Genomic DNA, 19,870 nt, shown 5'->3' on the forward strand with positions numbered 1-19,870 from the left:
TTTTTTTCCACCTGGAAACCCCATCCATGCCCCGGGCAGTGCGTCTCATCTCTGGCTGCACATTAGAATACCCTGGGAGGCCAGGCTTTGTTGTTGTTCAAAATGCCTAGATCATTCTGACACACACCCAGGGTTAAATGCCCACTGCTCTAGGGCCTAGAACAATGGACATTTTACTGCCCCTTTGTCCAAAACAGCATTCTGAGGTCAGTCAGCCCCTGCCGAGGGTCTCCTTCAGCCCACCTCCCTGCAAGTGGAGGGGTGCTTTTATACACAGGCATAAATCCTAGGTTAAGCAAGTTTGCTTTGCATTTTTTTTAAAGGGACAGGGTCTCATTATGTTGCCCAGGCTGGTCTGGAATTCCTGGCCTCAAGTGAGTTTCCCGTCTTAGCCTCTCAAGTAATTGGAATTATAGACATGTGCCATGGCACAACATGTTTTTTAAAACCCAAAAGAATATCAGCCCTGTTCTGTTTTTTTGATTGTCAAAGCATTTGGCACTGCTTTTGATGATCAAATTAAATATTTTCTCTCCAGGTTCTTGCCATTTAAAGACTAAAAATCTGAAAGCTCCTGGTTTCACAGACAATGGCCAGGGGGCTCTATTGACTGTCCAGTTGGAATGTTCTTGCTCTGTGGACCCTGTGAGTCTGATGACTGACCATGTTCCTTTCTTTACACTGGCTGCTAGGAAGCTCAGAGTCAATTTGTAGCTCACTTCTAGGAATTGTACAGACTTATACTTAGTTTGCTAACTTTACTTCTGTTTTTATCTTACTTCCTGAGCCTACTTTCCCTTCAACCCCATGTACTTAGCTATTTATTTTGTCGGATTGAATTGGATGTATATACCAGCTGCCACAAGTCCTTTCAGAAGTGAAGAAGGGAATAATAAATAAACAAATAAAATGCAAATGGTAATGCTCTTGTTAGGAAGAGGCAGAGCTTCTGGTTTTTGATGCAAAGCTACCTCCTCAGGATGCAATGCTTTTCTCCCTGACTCATGTAGAAAAAATACTAATGCCTAACCCAGGAAGTGCCTTTCAGCCTTCTCTCTGACACTGTCTTCTGGCCTCTTCACACAGTTGTGGTAGACACTTGCCTTCAATAGCACACTGTCCTCCCCAATCAAGGCTACGATTCTCTCTACTGGGTTACAAGCTCAACTCAGGACTCTAGGAGAGTGATGTCACTGCTGGGGTAGAGTGCTGCCACAGTTGTTCCAATTAATTTATTTGATTTATTTACATGGTTATGAGAAGGGCTTTTGGAATCAATATGCAAATGTAATTTAAAACTTAATATTCTGAACCAAGAGCCTGGGCATTTTTAACTGGAATGCAGGATAGCCTTAAATGGCTGAAATTATGGCTCTTTGTGACTGATGACTTGGTTCTCCATGGGGTTTTATTTGCAGATGCCAGGAACTTGGTTATTCCAACAGCTCTCTTGTTCAGAAAGCAAGGAGGCTGTGTAGGGTGTTCACGATTTCTTCACTTTCTTCCGGCTGCATGACTATTCAGAGGTTCTGTACAAATGGCTAAGGCAAACTCTCCATATTATAAGCAACATTTACAACTCAGTCCATGAACTGTATGCCCACTTTCCATCCTAGAATCCTAGTGCTGAAAATTATCTGGGTGAACATCTAATGCAGGCCTTTCATTTTATGAATAAATAAGCTTAAGGGATTTGTCCAGGATCCACATAGGGAATGAGTGGCAGAGTTTGGACTGGGATTCAATCCCCCTCACAACTCTGACCAACCCAGAATCATATGCGTAAACTTCAATTCTAGCCTCCTAAGACAAGCTTACCAGGGATTTCCTCCAGTCCTACTCTACTTCCAACCTACTTTATATATTCAAGGTACCCTCACGATACCGTCTATGCCCCAAACCATCTGAATACACAGCCTTCTGAACCCATAATTGAACATGAGGCCTAATTGAAGGCTCCCGTGGGCAACAGGAACTCTGTGTAGGTGAACCCAGCCTTGCCTCCTCTCTCAAGTCAGGGAATGCCTACCTTCCGGCCAGATGGACACCTTGCTTATTAGCAAACCACTGTTGTCAGGAGTTGTTCCCAGCCTTGCACATTATCTCTTTCAGGGACCATCTCACATTTCCAGGGAGATTACATGATTTTCAAAAGCCTCCTTTAGAGACAGCCCCACCTTTGCAAATTGGGACACAGTACAAAGAACATTCAGGGAGTAAAGCCCAGCCCATGCAGCTCAGGGACTGTTGCCCTCCTTGTCTTCCTGAGACTGGAATTTCCTACAACACCTCACCCTTCCCCTTCCAGGTGCTCTGCAAGTTTAGGGAGAGGTGTTTGGTAAATTGACAGCATCTGGATCATATTAGAGATTTAAATGTCAGGCTAAAGATATTTTCTAGTCTTTTCCAGAGGGCTAAGATTTGAGTGTTCATCAATTCATCTCCTCCATAACTACTTGGATTTTACACTGTAAATGTTCACAGATTAGCTATTTCTAATGCCTCTCCATCTCAATAAAAGTGGAAGCACTCAGGCCCCACCAAGCTGCCAAGAAGTCACGAGCTGTAGGCGTGTGACCCATTATTTGGATGTTCAAGATTATAGTAACGCTGGCTGGAGTTTATTTCACACATCCACCCTGCTGTCTCTGGCTCTGATCCAGCCTACAGAAGGGAGGCAGAAGATTTCTTAAATGATGGTAAACAATGAGGTCACAGCCCAGAACAGCCCAGCCCTCCTGGCTCCAGCCAAGAAAACACATTCTTAATGGTTACAGGAGTCCTATGATTTGCTCTAAGTCAAGGAGTCATGGCTGGTAGGACCAACCAGACTGGGACTCACAAATTAGGAGATCCACTTAAGGGCAGTGGCTTGGAACTAAGAGTTCTCACATGAGTCCCCAGATCAGTACCCTAGGCTCTAAACTCTAGCACCTAATGCAGTACCTAGCACATAGTAGGTGGTCAATAACCCCAGGGGCCTTCCTCCCTGGGCTGTAATTCCAGAACCCAACACAACACCTGAAATGTAATTGGTAGTCAATAAATGTTGGGTGAATTATTGCATTCATAAATCAATATCTGGATGGATAGATGTATGGAAGGATAAATGGATGATTTGATGAATGTTGTTAAACCTCTACTTAAAACTGTCAAGTCAAAAAACTGGACTCAGCTCCTTGCAAGGCAATTCCTTTTTGGGTTGAACCCTTACTCTTATTGGCACAAAATTCTCCCATTGATTGAACCAAAATCTACCATACTGTACCTTGCCCTTGGTGGTTCTGGTTTTCTCCTATCTTTCTGCTCTTTCTAGAGAGAACTTTCAAAGGCAAAGCAGACCCTCTCTGCATTCTCATTCTCTTCAGTAGCATTAGAAGCTAGTAAGAAATGCCATATTTGTTTAGCTGTAGAATCACAAGGGTAAACTTTAAGAAATCAACAAGTCTTTATTACCTCTAAGACTCCACCTGTTCTGGTTTTCCCATGCGTGAGTGGAATGATTTCTCTGAAGAGTCCTAGGTTTAGGGATCCTTGCTCCCTGTACCAACAGCAGACATCTCTATATCAAGATGGCAGCCACAGGAACCCCCGGGACACTTCAGTGACTTTGTAGTGTGTCGATTAGCTAGGCCAACCTACATTTTCCAGAATCTTCTTTCATATATGTTTTCAATGAGAGTGGGTATATTTTCCCCAGTTCAGATATTTGAAAGGATCTCTTAGGCTCTACAGAGTATACGCACATAAGGCTTTTATTTAAAGGCAACAGGGAATGAAAGAGAATGCGGGGAAGCAGTGTAGGTCTGAAAGGCATTTTGCAGCCCAAGGTTTGTCCACAAGGGCCCAATCTTTGTGCACACAGACCGCCTTGAATCTCTGGATTGAACTGCCAAGATCTGTGCTAGGAATCTTCGCTTCAGGAGAACCCACTGCAGAGACCTATGTGGCTCTGTAAGTAGGCAAGTCTGGCTACTCAAACCAGTGAGGCTAGGTGCAAACCACCAATAAGGAAGATAACACTGGGGACTGCCAGGGGAGTGTTGGACGTTAAATAGTACATCGCATGTCCTGCTGCCCTTATCTTAGTCAGGAGCCAAAAACAAAACATTGAAGTATCCCTGGAAATAAAAATAGAACTTTGCCAGTGATATGGTTTGGCTTTGTGTCCCCACCCAAATCTCATGTTGAATCGTAACTCCCAGTGTTGGAGGTGGAGCCTGGTGGGAGCTGATTGGATCATGGGGTGGTTTCTAATGGTTTAGCACCACTACCCCAGTGCTGTCTTGTGATAGAGTTCTCATGAGATCTGGTTGTTTGAAAGTGTATAGCACCTCCCCCTTTACTCTCTCTCTCTCTCTCTCCTGCTTTGCCTTCTGCCATGACTGTAAGTTTCCTGAGGTCTCCCCAGAAGCAGAAGCCTGTGCAACCCACAGAACCGTGAGCTGATTAAACCTCTTTTCTTTTATAAATTAACCAATGTCAGGTATGTCTTTAAAGCAGTGTGAGAATGGACTAATCCAGCCATTATCTCTGGTGGAACACAAGAGAGATTCTTGGGAGATTAGAAGGGCAGAGAGAAGCAAGAGTTGTTTTGCAGCTCACACATGTTGCTGATCTACTGACTCGCCTCATTGGCAGGAAGCCACTGCTGGACTTGCAACTGCTCTATCTTCTCCTGGATCCTCCTTCAGTTTCCGTTTTCTGGGCCAGTCATCTATGTTTAGCTCTATGACAGAAGGGCCCAGCTTCTCCAAGACACCCAAACCACCTACATCAGAGGCAACAAGAAAAGACATGGGTTTTAATTCATCTTTGTGGGACTCCACCTTGTACCTATGGATTCTAATTTGTTCTTGATCTCCCCACTCTGTGTCCATCCTTCCTTCCCAACTGCATGCACTGTGGACTTAAGGTTACAACACCACATGTGAAGACAATAACCTTCCAGAAGCTACTTAACCTGTTCCCATAGTGATGTAAGGACATATCTCTGTAACAAATCTTTAAAAATATGTGTCTGTCTATCTATCTGTCTATCTATCTATCTATCTACCTACCTACCTACCTACCTACCTACCTACCTACCTATCTATCATCTTCCAGTGGCTCTGCTTCTCTAGTTGAGTCCCAACGCCTGGCTGATACAGGTACTCTGCCATCTTCTGGGAGCCTAGCTATTGGCATCTTCCTCCTTCTGTGTTGCAGAAAATGCCAGATGGTGGCCAATTCCCTAGGCTCTGCCTGTATGAACACTGCCATTCCAATTGTAAGCTCCTTCTGACAGTCTCTATTCTGTGTGCAGGTGGAAGGCTGGGCAGGCAGCCCTGTTCTTCACTATGGAGTGGGCTGCACAGACTAGCAGATGCCAGATAGACAGCCCAATAAACTCAGCTAATTTCTCACAAGAGGAAAAATGCCAAAACAGTGACAAGAAATAACTGAAGAAGTCCACTAGTCATGAAAAATAGTGATTCTTGGATATTTAATAAACTTTGAGACAGGAGATAAGGTAAGATAACTAGACAGAGACGGGGGTGCCTTGCCATATGGATTTCAGGGCCAACTTCCAGGGCTTCCCTTGGTACTCATAGAATGCCCCAGTGTGCACATAATATAAAGATATATTTTCTCTGGACTCAAACCCAACAGGTGGAGCTTTGCACATCTCTTATCAGAGAGGTTGCAAATTGGCAGCCCGTGGGCTGCAGTTGGCCTGCCAACATGTTTTCTTTGAACCCGACAGTGTTTTTAAATTTTTTGCCAACTTCCACAAATTGGGGATTTTGCATTAAAAAAAAAAAAAATTCCCACTTTTCTTGAAAAAAATCAGAAGGTTTGGCAAGTGTAGGCCCTTTTTCCGGCATGGCAAAAATTGACTGTAGCTGAATAACAGCTGCTCTTGTTAAACAGGGATAGAACTCCCTAGCTCATGCTGTTCCACCCAGCCTGCTTCTCTTGCTTATGTCACCTGCCTAGCTTCTGGAGGCATCTAAGTTTACAAGCACTGGCATTCCCATCTGTAGCAGATGCTGCCTGGCATCCTGCTCATATCCTTTCCCATTGCAGTAGAAACCCAGGCTGGACTTCAAACTGCCAAGATCTGCACCTTTTTGCCTGAGGACTTTCTTTGGCAGCCACTCCCTCTCTGGTTGCTCCCCAACAGGCCACAAGTGCACCTTCTCAGCAGTCTTCAACTGATGAGAGTTGGTGTATAAATACCATAGCTTCCTTCCTGTTGGTTGGAATAACTCTGAGGCACACATATGGTATCCTGATTTTCAGATTTCCCCAACGCCATTACATTCTAGATACCCACAGTGGTAGCTGACTTGATAACATGATCTTTAAAGGCTGCCTTATCCTCCCTATCTCTCCTCCTCTCTCCTTTAGCAGTATTTTTTTTTTTACCACCTGAATAAACCACTTGTACATTTTATTGTGTAGTAACAAGAATTCATAGCAATTATTTTCTGTAAAGTTGCACGAACACTGAATTAGCAAATACTGAACAAGTGTTCCTAGGATAGAGGGTTAGGTTCCTGTGAGCTTCCGGTCACAATATTTTTGTCAACTAATCAATAGATAACCTTGTTTTAGGTATGTCTATGTTTAAAGACATCTAAATTAATATATATTATTAATTCATTAGCATTGAACTCATGGCCAACAGTACTATGACTTATGACTAAATGAAGCTCATCTCACACATGGATTTTCCGTATAAGGCACATTGCAGCCTTCTTTTGCTCAGGAGCACTAGACAGCCTTCAGCACTACATATGGGGACCATTTTAAACATCAAAGTAATCAATAAAAAGCACAAAAATTGGGAAAACATGGTGCTGTGCAGAACATGAAAAGGACACTTGTTTACAATACGAAACCTGAAACGTGAATGCAGAGTATCACTTTGTTTGACCTTAGCTGAGAACATGTGCATTGAGTAACTCAAATTTTTTGCTGCTCTGTGCATATCCATAATCAACTGTGAAAGTGCCAAGTATATTGATTTTGGAAGTTACAAATTAATTTTAGTGAGTAGGCAAGTTTGTAAATATGAAATCTGTTCACAGTGAGGATCAACTGTACCCCAGAGTCTGCCTCTAGGGGACCTCAAGTGAGGACTTTATTAGAAGTGCTTTCTGTTCAAGTAATTTCCTCTTCAAATACTTCAGTATTTTAAATTGAGAAATATACATAACTGGTAAGAAATATAACACAGTGGTTTTCAGGCATTGGCCAGTAGGTAGCAGAGGTAATGATCCCTGAGAGAGAGAAACCAAATGAGGTGTGTCCCGTGATTCACCCAGTGTATTGCCTGTAGGCAGTTACAAGGTTATAGTGCAGGAAGAAGGAAACCAGGTGGAACTTAGTGGTTCCCCTAAGTTGAAGAGACTGAGCTAGAAGTCTGGGGAGGCCAAGGAGGTTACAGTTTGCAGTTCTGAAGAGTAGAGAGGTACACGCAGAGACAGCTCCAGTGATTTGCAGAGTCTTCATATGAGTTCTGATCAGAGCAAACATGTGAAGTAACAACCCAATGTGTGTTCTGGGAAAAGATCCACCTGAAAGGAGCAGAGGGAATAATCCTAAGAGCTCACAGAGAATTAGGGATAGTGTTTCCACCAGTTGAAGTGGAAGACCCTATACTTCATGGGGCATTAGATAGAGTACTCAGAAGGGTCTTGCCTCAGTGGTGGGGAAAAATTGACCCTCAACTAAAGACTGCTGAAAAAATCAAGCTATTTTCCAGTAAGTTAACTATATTCTAGAACAAAACTCAACAATACTTATAGGAAAACAAAAATGTCCAACACTCATCAAGACAAAATTTACGATGTCTGATATCAAATTAAAAATTACCAGGCATGCAAGAAGCAGGAAAAAATGACCCATAATGAGGAGAAAAATTAATAGAAACAGACCAAGAAATGATGCAGATGATACAATTAGTAGACAAGGACATTTAAACTATTATTATATTTTCCACATGTTTGAGAAAGTAGAGGAGACATCGAGCATGTTAAGTAGAGACATGGAAGAGATATATATATAAAAAAGATTAAAATAGAACATCTAGAGATAAAGTTAGAATGTCTGAGATGAAAAATATGCTGGATGGGATTAATAGCAAATTAGATACTATAAAAGAAAAGATTAGTTGAATTGAAGACATAGCAGTAAAAACTATTCAAGATGAATTCAGAGAAGAAAAAGATAAATCAGGAGCTTTATTAGAGTATGGCTTCTAGTGGCACATCATTCGAGTCTGTCCCTGGAACCGTATTGACACATGGTGCTTGTGGCCCTTGGGAGGGCACAGAAGGGAAAGCTGGACAAGGCGCTAAGTTTCCTAGATACTGTGTGAAGCAGAAGAAAAAGGCTTCCGCCCGGGCTCAGGCTCCAGATGTCTCCAACACTCTCTAACTTTCCTCTTTCAGGCCTTGGAGATTTGGTGGGTAGCTGCTTCTACCTGTTATATTTTAAGAATATATATTTAACTGACAAATAACAGTTGTATGTATACAATGTGAAATTTGATGTACATATACATTGTCTAACAATCACCACAATCAAATTAATTAAAATATCCATCACCATCCATAGTTATCATTTGTGTGCGTGTGTGTGTATGTTGAGAACACTTAAAACCTGCTCTTTAATCCCATTTTAAGTAAACAATGCAGTATTACTAACTATAGCCACCATGCCATACGTTCTATTCCCAGAACATCTTCATCTCATAACTGAAAGTTCATACCCTTGATGAACATCTCCCCATTGCCCCCACCCACTGCCCCTGGCAACCATTTTTCTACTCTCTGCTTCTATGAGTTTAGCTTTTCAAGATGAGACTACACACTTTTGAAGGATGTTCTTCTGAGGAAATAGGAAAGAATGGCTATGAAGTTTCCTGTCTCCTCAGTTCTTTGCTCTATTTTTGTCCTCCTATAAACATAGTTTTTTTTCTGTTTTAAGACTTGCTATTCTTAAAACAGAATAACAAAATAAAGAAGAAATAAATGTCTTAAATATTACACTAAATTTTCATAGCTCTTGTTTCTTTCTTAAAATTTTTTTAAGAGATGGGGTCTTGCTATGTTGCCCAGATTGCTCTCAAGCTTCTGTCATCAAGCAATTCTCCTGCCTCAGCCTCCCAAGTGCTGGGGTTATGGGCACAAGCCACTGGACCTGTCTTATAGCTTCTGTTTCTATTGGATGATAAAATATAAAATCAAGGATGAGTTTGCCTTTCTCAGCAACTTCTCTGAGCTTTTGCCTTAGGCCATTTTTAGTGCTATCACTGAATGCCACAAACTGGGTAATTTATAAAGAACAGAAATTTATTGGCTTACAGTTCTGGAGGTTAGAAAGTCCAATATCAAGGTGCCAGCATGGCAAGGGCACTCTTTCTGCATCAAAACATGGCATCAGGCACCACACAGCAAAGGGCAAAGAGACAGAGAGAGCAAGAAGAGGTGAACCTGCTCCCACAATAGGGAACCCTCTGCCATGATAAAAGCTTTGGTTCACTTATGAGGGTAGAGACCACATGATCTCAACACCTCTTAAAGGTTCTATCTTCCAATTCTGTCAAAATGGCAATTAAATTTCAACATGAATTTTGAAGGAGACAAACATTCAGACCATGTGAGCCCCTTCTCAGATATTACTAAATACACCCTGAATAAATGCTGGGGTCCTGCACAAAAGAATATTAAAACCTCAGTAAGACACCACTAACTTTCTTTTAATTATAAACTATTTCAAACATACTGAAAACTATATAGTAGACACCCATATATTTATATTCCAAGTTTTTAAAAGGTTGATAATTTGTTGTATTTGCATCAGAACTTTTAATTAATATTTTGAAGTTATAGATATATACAGATATCATTTTTATTATTATAACATTTACATGAGTAATATCACATTATCCTTTTGCAACTTTTTTCACTCAATATTCTGTTTTAGAAATTTATTTGTGTTGATTTGTGTAGATTTAGTTCATTCATTCTAACTGCTTTATTTTATGATGTTACATGAACATTTAGTAATTTCATGTGTTTTTGCTATTACAGTGCTTCAATGAACATCCTTGTAAATGTCTCCTAGTGAACATGTACAAAAGTTTCTCCCAGAAGTAGAAATGCTGAGCTATAGAGTGTGTGTGTCCTCAGCATTACTGGGTATTCCCAAAATGTTCATCAAAGGACACCAATCTATACACCTGGCAACAACATAGAAGCAGTCCCTTTCCCCTACATCTTTAGCTGAATCAGTATTATCAGGTTTAAAAATTTGTCTATATCTAGACTCCCGTTTCTGTTCCATTGATTTGCTTCTCAATTATATGCTAATACCACACTATTTTAATGATTATAGCTTTATAAATCTAGATATCTGCTAAGAGGGATTTACCTCCTTGTTCTTCATAATTATCTTATTTGTTCTTGTTATTTTATTCTTTTGTAAGAATTGTAGGATAGATTGCTTGTTGTATTAGTCCGTTTTCTCACTGCTGTAAAGAGCCTCCCTGAGACTGGATAATTTATAAAGGAAATAGGTTTAATTGACCTACAGTTCCACATGACTGGGGAGGCCTCAGGAAACTTACAATCATGGCAGAAGGGGAAGAGGCACCCTCTTCACAAGGTGGCAGGAGAAAGAAGAGAAAGCAAAGGGGTACAAACCCCTTAGAAACCATCAGATCTCATGAAAACTCACTCGCTATCTTGAAAACAGCATGGGGGAAACCACCTCCGTGATCCAGTCAACTCCCTGGTCATCCACAGGTGGAGATTACAGGTCACTCCCTCAATACTTGAGGATTACAATTCGAGATGAGATTTGGATGGGGACACAGAGTCAGAGCCTATCATTGTCAAAATCTACGGAAAGCTCAGTTAGTATTGGAATGTAATGACAGTGAATTTCTAGATGAACTTGGGAAGAATTGACATCTTTTTCACATCGAGTCTTTCTATCCAGGCTCATGCTATGTCTCTCCAGGTTTACTTTGATTCCTTCAATAAATTTTATAGTTTTCCCATATATTGTGTGAGATTTATTACCAGGCAGTTAGAATTTTTGTTGCTGAAATGCCACTTTTCACTTACCAGAAAGGTGAAGATCAAAAAGATTAATAACACTCTCCACTGGTAAGATTATAGGAAAATGGACAATCTCATACTTTATTAGTGTAAGTGTAAATTAATACAACCTCTTTGGAGTATAATTTTTAATAGTTCTAAACTTTTTAATGCATACATTATTTGAGACATTTCATTTCTAGAAATTATTCACAAATATATGCACAAATATGTAAAATTTTTTGTGCATGATATTAAGGCAGTATAATTCTACAAGTATAAAATTGGCCACAACCTAAATGTGCATCAGTAGAAGCTTGGCTAGATCAATCGTTGATTAGTTGATCTGTTCAATAAGATTATGCAACCATTAAATAGAATGAGGCAGCTTTATAAATACTTATATGAAAAAATATGCAAGATTTTATTTTTTTCTTTTTTCTGTTTGCTTTAGATTTACTTTGCTCTTCTTTTTCCAGTGTCTTAAGGAAGTAGGTTAGGTTATTGATTAGAAATCTTTCTGATTTTTTAATATAAGCATTTGCATCTATAAATTTCCCTGTAATACTGCTTTAGCTACATTCCTTAAGTTTTAGCATGTTGTGTCTTCGTTTTCATTTATTTCAAAGTATTCTCTAGGTTCTCATGTGATTTCTTCTTTGACCCATTAGTTATTTGGAGTATGTTGTTTAGTTCTCAAATATTTGTGAATTTCTCAAATTTCTTTCCGGTGTTGATTTCAATTTCATTCTATTTTGGTTAGAGAACACACTTTGTATAATTTAAATCCTTTTAGAGTTACTGAGGATTGTTTAGTGGTTTAGCATATAATCTCTCCTGGAGAACATTCCATGTGCACTTGAGTACAATGTATTTTACTATTAATGTGTGGAAGAAAGGAACACCTCTTAAAATCTCCTTATTTTCATATCATACTGCCTCTTCCCTACATTTATTTCAAAGCATCTCACACTCTAAGCTTGAACTCTCTTCCTCTCATGCTCAGTCCATAAGGTGTTCTTTGTTTTTCTCCTTCTTCATCCTCCCTCTTACCTCTTTATTATGTAATCAACTTAGCCTCTCCTATGATGGCTTCTCCTCCTCTTCTTCCTTTTCCTCCTTCTCTTTGTTCTCTAGGTTTTCATTATTCAGATTCTCCTAGAACAAAATGGAACCTGAGAACTGACCCCAACGTAAGAATTCACCCCCTTTCCCCATGCCTCTTTAATCTCTCTTTACCCATTTTCCTGAATCTGCATTGCAAAAAGTACAAGAACCAGTCTGGCAAGGAGATAACTCTCAATATGATCAGAACACTAGGGTTAAAATGAGCTGGTGAAGACAAATTTTCCTTCTACATCCACCTTCCATGGATCACAGACCCCATGGGAGATCCTTGTAAACAAAGTCTTAATCAACCATAGCAGGATTATCCTCCTGCCTCAAAGTCTCCCACTGTAAATTCCTTCTCAGCCCTCTGTGTACCTAATGGAACCAAATGTGAAGCTTTGATGGTGGCAACCTCAAAGTTGGAATCAATTTAGCTTAATTCATTATTGATATTCTACTTAAAAGCCCCTTTGAAGTCACAGCATCAGCAGATGCCAAAAACGTAAGATCCTTTACAGCTCTCTAAGCTCTTACAGCCTATGGAGAGGTGGAAAGGTAATTGCACTTTTGTTGAACAAAGACTTAGAAAAAATATCAGATATTTATATTTTATTTTTCTCATATTAACCCAGATATTTGTACACATCTCTGTGATTGCTCTCAGAACATTATATAACTATAATTATGTGTGGGCCTTACTGGCTGTATCTTACTCATCTTTTTATTTCTTTGCTAAGCACTATGCATGGCACATAGTAGATATTCAATAAACATTTGCAGAAAGAACGGAGACAACACAATAATAAATGCACCCAGTAGGGCTTCACAGTGCTTTTCCCAAAGAATATTTTTAGGTACTGAAAATCTAATATATTGGTAACATAACTCAAAATCTATCCCAAGCCCTGCGTTATTTTTTTTTTTCAGGTATAGTCCCAAAAGTTCAGTGGCATTTTCAATCCCTTCAATCCTACTTCCAGCCAGTGCAATTATTGGCAAAGCCTATTTCAAATGAGTGCTACAGATGCACATGTGTGCTCACACACACACACACACGCACACCCACCCACCCCCCCACACACAAGCCACGTATGTTCTAATCTGAGCGTAGAGGATGGTGCACTCACCCAGCCTCCTACAACAGGAGTGGACCTTTATCTCAGAATTAGAGGGATAATGGAGGACAGAGATGCACGTGTCTCCTAAACCTCTCAGAACTTCAAAGACACCTGGACCTCAAATTAGGGGATAAGATTTTTGACGTACTTATATATTTTGTTCTCATAATTTCTTCTGTACTCTAGCCTTTTCCTTATTCTGATAGCTAGCATTACTGGTCTTCATTGCTTCCAGGACAGAACGGCATTGCAGAATGCTGACAGCATTCTATCAGAATTGAATGCTTGGCTTTTGAGGTTCAGAACACTAGATCAGGACATAATACCTGAAGAGCAACAACAGAGCCTCCCGGTTCTGTGCAAGGGCCAGAAGTTCCCTGAGCAGAGTCTGTTGAGAGTGAGACTATGGCATCAACAGTGTCTCATGCCACCCAGGGAGGGCTCATGTGGCCAGCTTTAGGGTGGTTACAATAAGAATTTTTGTCTCTAGTTCAGTAGAATAAGAGAATCATTGGTGGCTGAAAAGATGCAAGAAATAAGGAGAGAATTTCTCTGGCAGTGTCAACATGAAACTGAAAGGCACACCACCTAAATTTTTTGGTAGTCATTCGTCCAGTACATTTGTCCCTAGAAGCTGGCAGGAGCTTTCTGAAGTTTCGTTTCTAGGCTCAGGAAGATGTTGATTTGGGTCATGGCCATTGTCCACATCTAGGTCATTCCAGAAGGCACTGTTAGGTGTACTCTTGCCTCCCCAACCTCCTAGCAGGCTGGATCCACATGGGGTGAGCGTAGTGTTATTACCTCCCTCCCAGTGTGACACTCACCTGGTATTAGTGAGCAGTCTACTGAGCAAAGGAGGTAGTTTCCTGAAAAATTGTCCTTAGAAGAAAAAGTAGAATTGAGTGATTAGAATCAATCCTAGAATCTTGCTAGTCACTGGGACTAACTGGGTTTTTACAACAGGTTGACTTTATAATGTCAGGCATGACTTTGATTTACCCTTTTGCATATTATTCTAGGCATAATACAGAATATGTTGAAGAATGTTTGACTTCTATTAGGACTTTAAATCTAAGAGAGTACTAATTATATAATTACACACTTTACAACACAGAATATAGATCAGAAAACTTGTCATAGTCCTATTTATATTAAAAACAGAAATAACCTTGCTGAATACCATAGGAAGTTATTTATTTCACCAATTAATTTACTCCACAAGTATAAATAAAAAAAGAAGAGATAAATTATTTATTTTGGTTGATACCTGTGTCTTAGTTTGGGTTCCCCTAAAAGCAGACTCTGAGATAAAAGCTTGGATGCAGATGGCTTATTTAGAAGAGAACCCAAGAAGTGCAAGTATGGATGGGGGGGAGAGTAAGAAAAAGACAGTGAATAAAGGATGCACAGATGAGCGGGTTACCACTGTGGACAACTGGGTCCTCAGTCCTGCCAGGAACTCTAGAAATCCTAGAACTCTAGGAATTCTGGAGAATTATGTAAACTCTATCTCAGAATAGTGCCACCAAGGCTATTCACTATTACCCACTATTACCTACTGAAATATTTATCCACCAGTTTCCTTTTCTTAAGGATTGAAGTTGTTTCTGCAGTTAAATCCCTAGCACTTCTGGCCTGCTCTGCATGAAAGGTGAGCCGCTCCCTCATGCTGGGGAAGCCCTCAGGCAGAGAGATGCAGGCCCGGGAGGTGGGAAGCTATTTCTGCACACAGTTACTGTCTGTCTGCAGCTGCACGTGAACTCACAGCTGGGGCAGAGGGAATAGAGAGCAGTGCATCTGCCACGGCTGCTGCAGTCTCTTTGGGAATTAGAATATTTCTAAATTCGTGTATATATCTTTTAAGTCCCCTCTGCCAGGAGAGGAATTGTTGAAGGGAAAGCAAAGAGACTTTGGATTCTGGTTCCTGAAAAGTATCCTAAACTCCTCCCCTAAGCCAAGTCCCAGGACAGAAATGATATAGGGAGGTAAATAACAGAAACCCCCAATAGTGTCCCCATCTTTTACAGCACAGGGAAATGACAAGATCCCAGAATCTCCTTCAAATAGCATGGTGTGGGAGCAGAAGAAGCCTGTTGGGTGTTTAGGCTAGTGGGTGTAAGGCAGCCTCACAGAGTCCCTCATTCACCCGAGAAGAGGGATGTGGGCATGTCACAGAAAGCCTGTGATCCACAAAGGCCTTGGTTATGGAGAGCAGGTGGATGTAGCAAAACCTCTCCAGAGAAGTGTCTGTAGACCAGATGGGGACAGAGCCCTTTCAGAGGACTCTGATGTACATGACAAGGACAAGGATAGGTACCTGGGCCCGGTGGGACCCCTACAAACCAGACCTTGCCCTGGGGAGAAAGTAAATGGTGAAACCTTGAACCTCCTGAGGGTTGGTTTTACCACCAAGGAGAAGGGGTTCATGCATTCACTTACAGTAAAAATAAAAACTTTCATCCTGCCTTGCACATCTGAGTCTATGGCCTCCATACACATGGAACAAAGCTCCTTTGTTGCTCTCTCATACCCAAGCAGAACATATCCTAGGACCAGAGAGAAACAACTTGAGTGTGGGCCCCTTTCTTGTCATGTAAGGGAGATGTGTTCTTTACATTAGTGCTCTAAGACCTTCTCATACATTAGAGGCATTCAGAGGGCTTGTTAAAACTCGGAAGCCTAGGCCCAACCCCATAAACACTGGCTCAGTAAGTCTGAGAAAGGCCTAAGAAGGACCTTTGTTCTTGGTTACCTTTTGATATGGTTTGGCAGTGTCCCCACCCAAATCTCATCTTGAATTGTGACTCCCATAATTCCCATGTGTCCTGGGAGGACCCAGTAGGAGGCGATTGAATTATGGGGGTAGGTCTTTCCTGTGCTGTTCTCCTGACAGTGAATGAGTCTCACGAGATCTGATTGTTTTAAAAATGGGAGTTTCCCACACAAGCTCTCTCTCTCTCTGCCTGCTGCCATCCATGTAAGACGTGACTTGCTTCTTGCCTTCCACCATGGTTGTGAGGCCTCCCCAGCCATGTGGAACTACAAGTCCATTAAACCTCTTTTTCCTCCCAGTCTCAAGTATGTCTTTATCAGCAGCATGAAAATGGATTAATATGCCCTTGCATTCAGTGATGGCCCTGCTGGTCATGGCTGTGCACAGAGAAGGCAATTCAGGCACTGCGGACACCAGGCCTCTCCATGTTAGCCCTGTGTAAAAGCCATTCCCTGCCCATGCCTGCCCCTGTGCCATTTAGACACACAGTAAGATCCTACTCTGCAGCACTGTTCCTTTCCAATAAAATCCATAGCCAGATCATGAAAGAGGAAACAGAGAGTGAGGATGTGGGCTAGGCTACCTTGGGCAGTCTGCAGAAAGGGAGGAGTTGGGGTTGGTCATTTGGATAAGTGGTTGCATGCCATCCATTTCCCTTCTTCTCTTCTGAGGTCCCGGAGTGTTAACCTCACTGTTAAGAATTTATTTGTTGCATAATGCATAGTGTATATCATATCACTCATCTCTGAGAGTCATTTATTGGACAACCATGTGTTGCCGGGCCAGGCACTGTGCTGAGTGTGAGAGAGACAAAGACGGAGCAACCACTAATGGGGGAGACCAAAAAACAAACAGCCATCACTGTGTGTTATAGCTGTCTCAGTTCATTTGTGTTGCTGTAAAGGAATACCTAAGGCTGGGTAATTTATAAAGAAGTTTATTAGGCTTGCACTTCTGTAGGCTGCACAAGAAACTTGTGCCAACATCTGCTTCTGTTGAGGACCTCAAGCTGCTTCCATTCATGGTGGAAGGCAAAGGGGATGCTGCACCTGCAGGGATTACATGGCGAGAAAGGGAGTAAGCAAGAAATGGGGGCGATGTCAGGCTCTTTTTAACAACCAGATGTCACAGGAACCAACAGAGTGAGAACTCATTCACCCTGTCTCCCTATGCTCCAAGCAGGCAATTCACCTATTCATGAGGGATCCACCCTCATGACCCAAACACCTCACATTAGGCCCCACCTCAAACACCAGGAATTAAATTTCAATATGAAATTTGGAGGAACAAACATTCAAACCACAGCACCAAGTCAAACGAGTGCCTGGGGTTAAGTTATTTGGGGAATCGCCTCTCCAGCTTCCCTTATTCTTGCTATTTTCACCTCAGCTTGAGATGGGAAGAACAGCAATTGGGCCATTGATGACATCTTCTTGAATTGCTTGGGCCAGGTCTGCTATTGCTTTGCAGATTCTTTTTTTTTTTTTTTTTTTTTCCCACTAGCTGAAGTCTACTGTTCCTTTAGTGAATATTCTCAGACTCTGATTTGTTCTGACACTTTAACCTGCCATCCACCTGAACAGAAAATTTTCATTTTTTTCTAGGCAAATAGCAGACTTTTTAACACCAAAGCTGACATGGCTTATGAGAAAACAGACAGATGAAAAGCTAAAGAGAGAAACATACAGACACCCCAGTGGCAGTCTAATTTTGGTGTTGATCATCTCACCTCTCTGAGCACTGAGAACCTGGAGGTTAGATCAACGATGCTCTGAGTCCCAGGAGAGACCCATGGCCTGCATCTGGGGCTTCACCAGATCTAGTTTATCTTGAACTGGAGCCAAGAATCCCAGGCCAGAGTCACCCAGCCCCCATTCTTTTGGGAGCCTTTTTTCATGGACTGTCTCCGTCATGGGAAGGCCAAGTTCAAGCCCATTGGGCTGAGGAGGTTAGTATGATGCCTAGCCTCACTAGAGGTTAGGAAAGAGATGGAATAGGAGAAGGAGAGAATGGAAATGACAGAGCGAGAGTAAGAGTTGAGAGAAGGTGGAGGAGGGTGGGAGGGTGAGGAAGGCAAGAGGAACTGTATCTGTTTCCTGCGGCTGCCATAACAAAGTCCCACAAGTGGGTGATTTAAATAACAGAAATGTATGATCTCACAGTTCCAGCAATGAGAAGTCCATGATCAAGGTGTTGGCAGGGCTATTTCTTTCTTAGGACTGTGAAGGAGAGTGTTTCGTATCTCTCCTAGCTACCAGTGGTTTCCCGGCCGTCTTTGATATTCCTTGGCTTTTAGATGCATCACCCAGCCTCTGCCCTCTTCTTCACATGACGTTCTCTGTGTATGCCTGTCTCTGCCCAATTGTCCCCTTTTTGTAAGAACACCAGTCATATTAGGCTAGGGTCCACCCTAACAACCTCCTTTTAACTTGATAATCTACAAAGATCCTATTTCCTGTCAAGGCCCCCTTCACAGGTTCCCCAGCAGAGGCAGGGCTTCCGTGTAATTTTGGAGGATATGATTCAACCCATGATGAGAGCAAGGGTGAGGAAGAGAGGAGGAGGGAGCAAGGTATGGGCCTCGTGTGCCAGGTGACAGGGAGGGATGGGAGGAACTGGCAGCAAAGCTGGCAGGGACAGCAGCAAAGTCCTGGGGAGTGGAACAGTGTGCTTTGCGTGCTCTGGAAAACCAGCAGTGAACAATCAAACAAAAGCCCTGCCCTTGTGGAGCTTACGTTTTATGGGCGTGGGTGGAGAAACGGACAATAAACACCTTAGTATTTTAATTAGCCAGGTGTTGAGAAGAGCCACAGAGATTCTCAAAGAAAGCCCCATGTGGAGGAGGGGCTTTCAATGTAGAATGGTGGGTCCAGGAAGGCTTCGTTAAATAGGTGACATTGGAGTGAACACAGAAATGAAGAAATGAGCCGTATGGATGACTTTCTGGGGAAAGAGTGCTCAGGCGGCGGGCTGGCCAGGGTGGCAGCTCTGGAGTGGGCTGTTCTTGGCAAGTTCAAGCACAGTGTTGCTGGAGATGGGTGGAAGATGGTGACTGTGCACACTCAGTTTTCTGAAGGCCTCCTGGATTTGAAACCTTCTAATCCTTCATCCTCATTAACCTCAAAATGTCCCCAGTAATTCTGAACTACATCTCCCAGGGTGTCTGCCTCTTGAATTTGGAAATGACACAGTATCCTCACCTGGCAATACAGCCTGATTTGAGATTTGGAAGACACAATTCAATCCAGAAATTGCTAAGTACTGTCCACTGGGGCATTACAATGGGATCCCAGAACAACCACATGTAACCCACTATTTCACCTCTGACTTCATGAAAACACATGTGTACACATGCTTGTGCATGTGTGTGTGCACAGACACACCACACTGGAAGAAACAACTGAGTCAAAAGGTAAGATTTTTTTTCATGAGATTTTCAAGCTGACATTCTAAGATCAAAGACAAAAACAATGAGCAAGTTCATTGCAGGACTTCCCCAGTGGCAGTTTTTCCCCCTTCACTCTTGGTTGCAGACAGCATGGCTGCTTTACAGCCATCAAAAGAAACACAGCTCATGGTGATGGCCAGCTATCCTTCAATCTGTTCAAGACAGAAGCCCGAAAACTGAGCATGCTGGATTCTCTTCTCCCGTCTACCTACCTCACTCCCTCAGTGATCTCAGGTCTCACGGCTTCAAACACTATCTGAGTGCTGCTGGAGTCCAGCTTTGTATATGCAGACCAGACCTCCCCCTGACCTTCAGCTGTCCTACA

The sequence above is a fragment of the Chlorocebus sabaeus genome, chromosome 15 (assembly GCF_047675955.1).
Source record: "Chlorocebus sabaeus isolate Y175 chromosome 15, mChlSab1.0.hap1, whole genome shotgun sequence".
Lineage (NCBI taxonomy): Eukaryota > Metazoa > Chordata > Mammalia > Primates > Cercopithecidae > Chlorocebus > Chlorocebus sabaeus.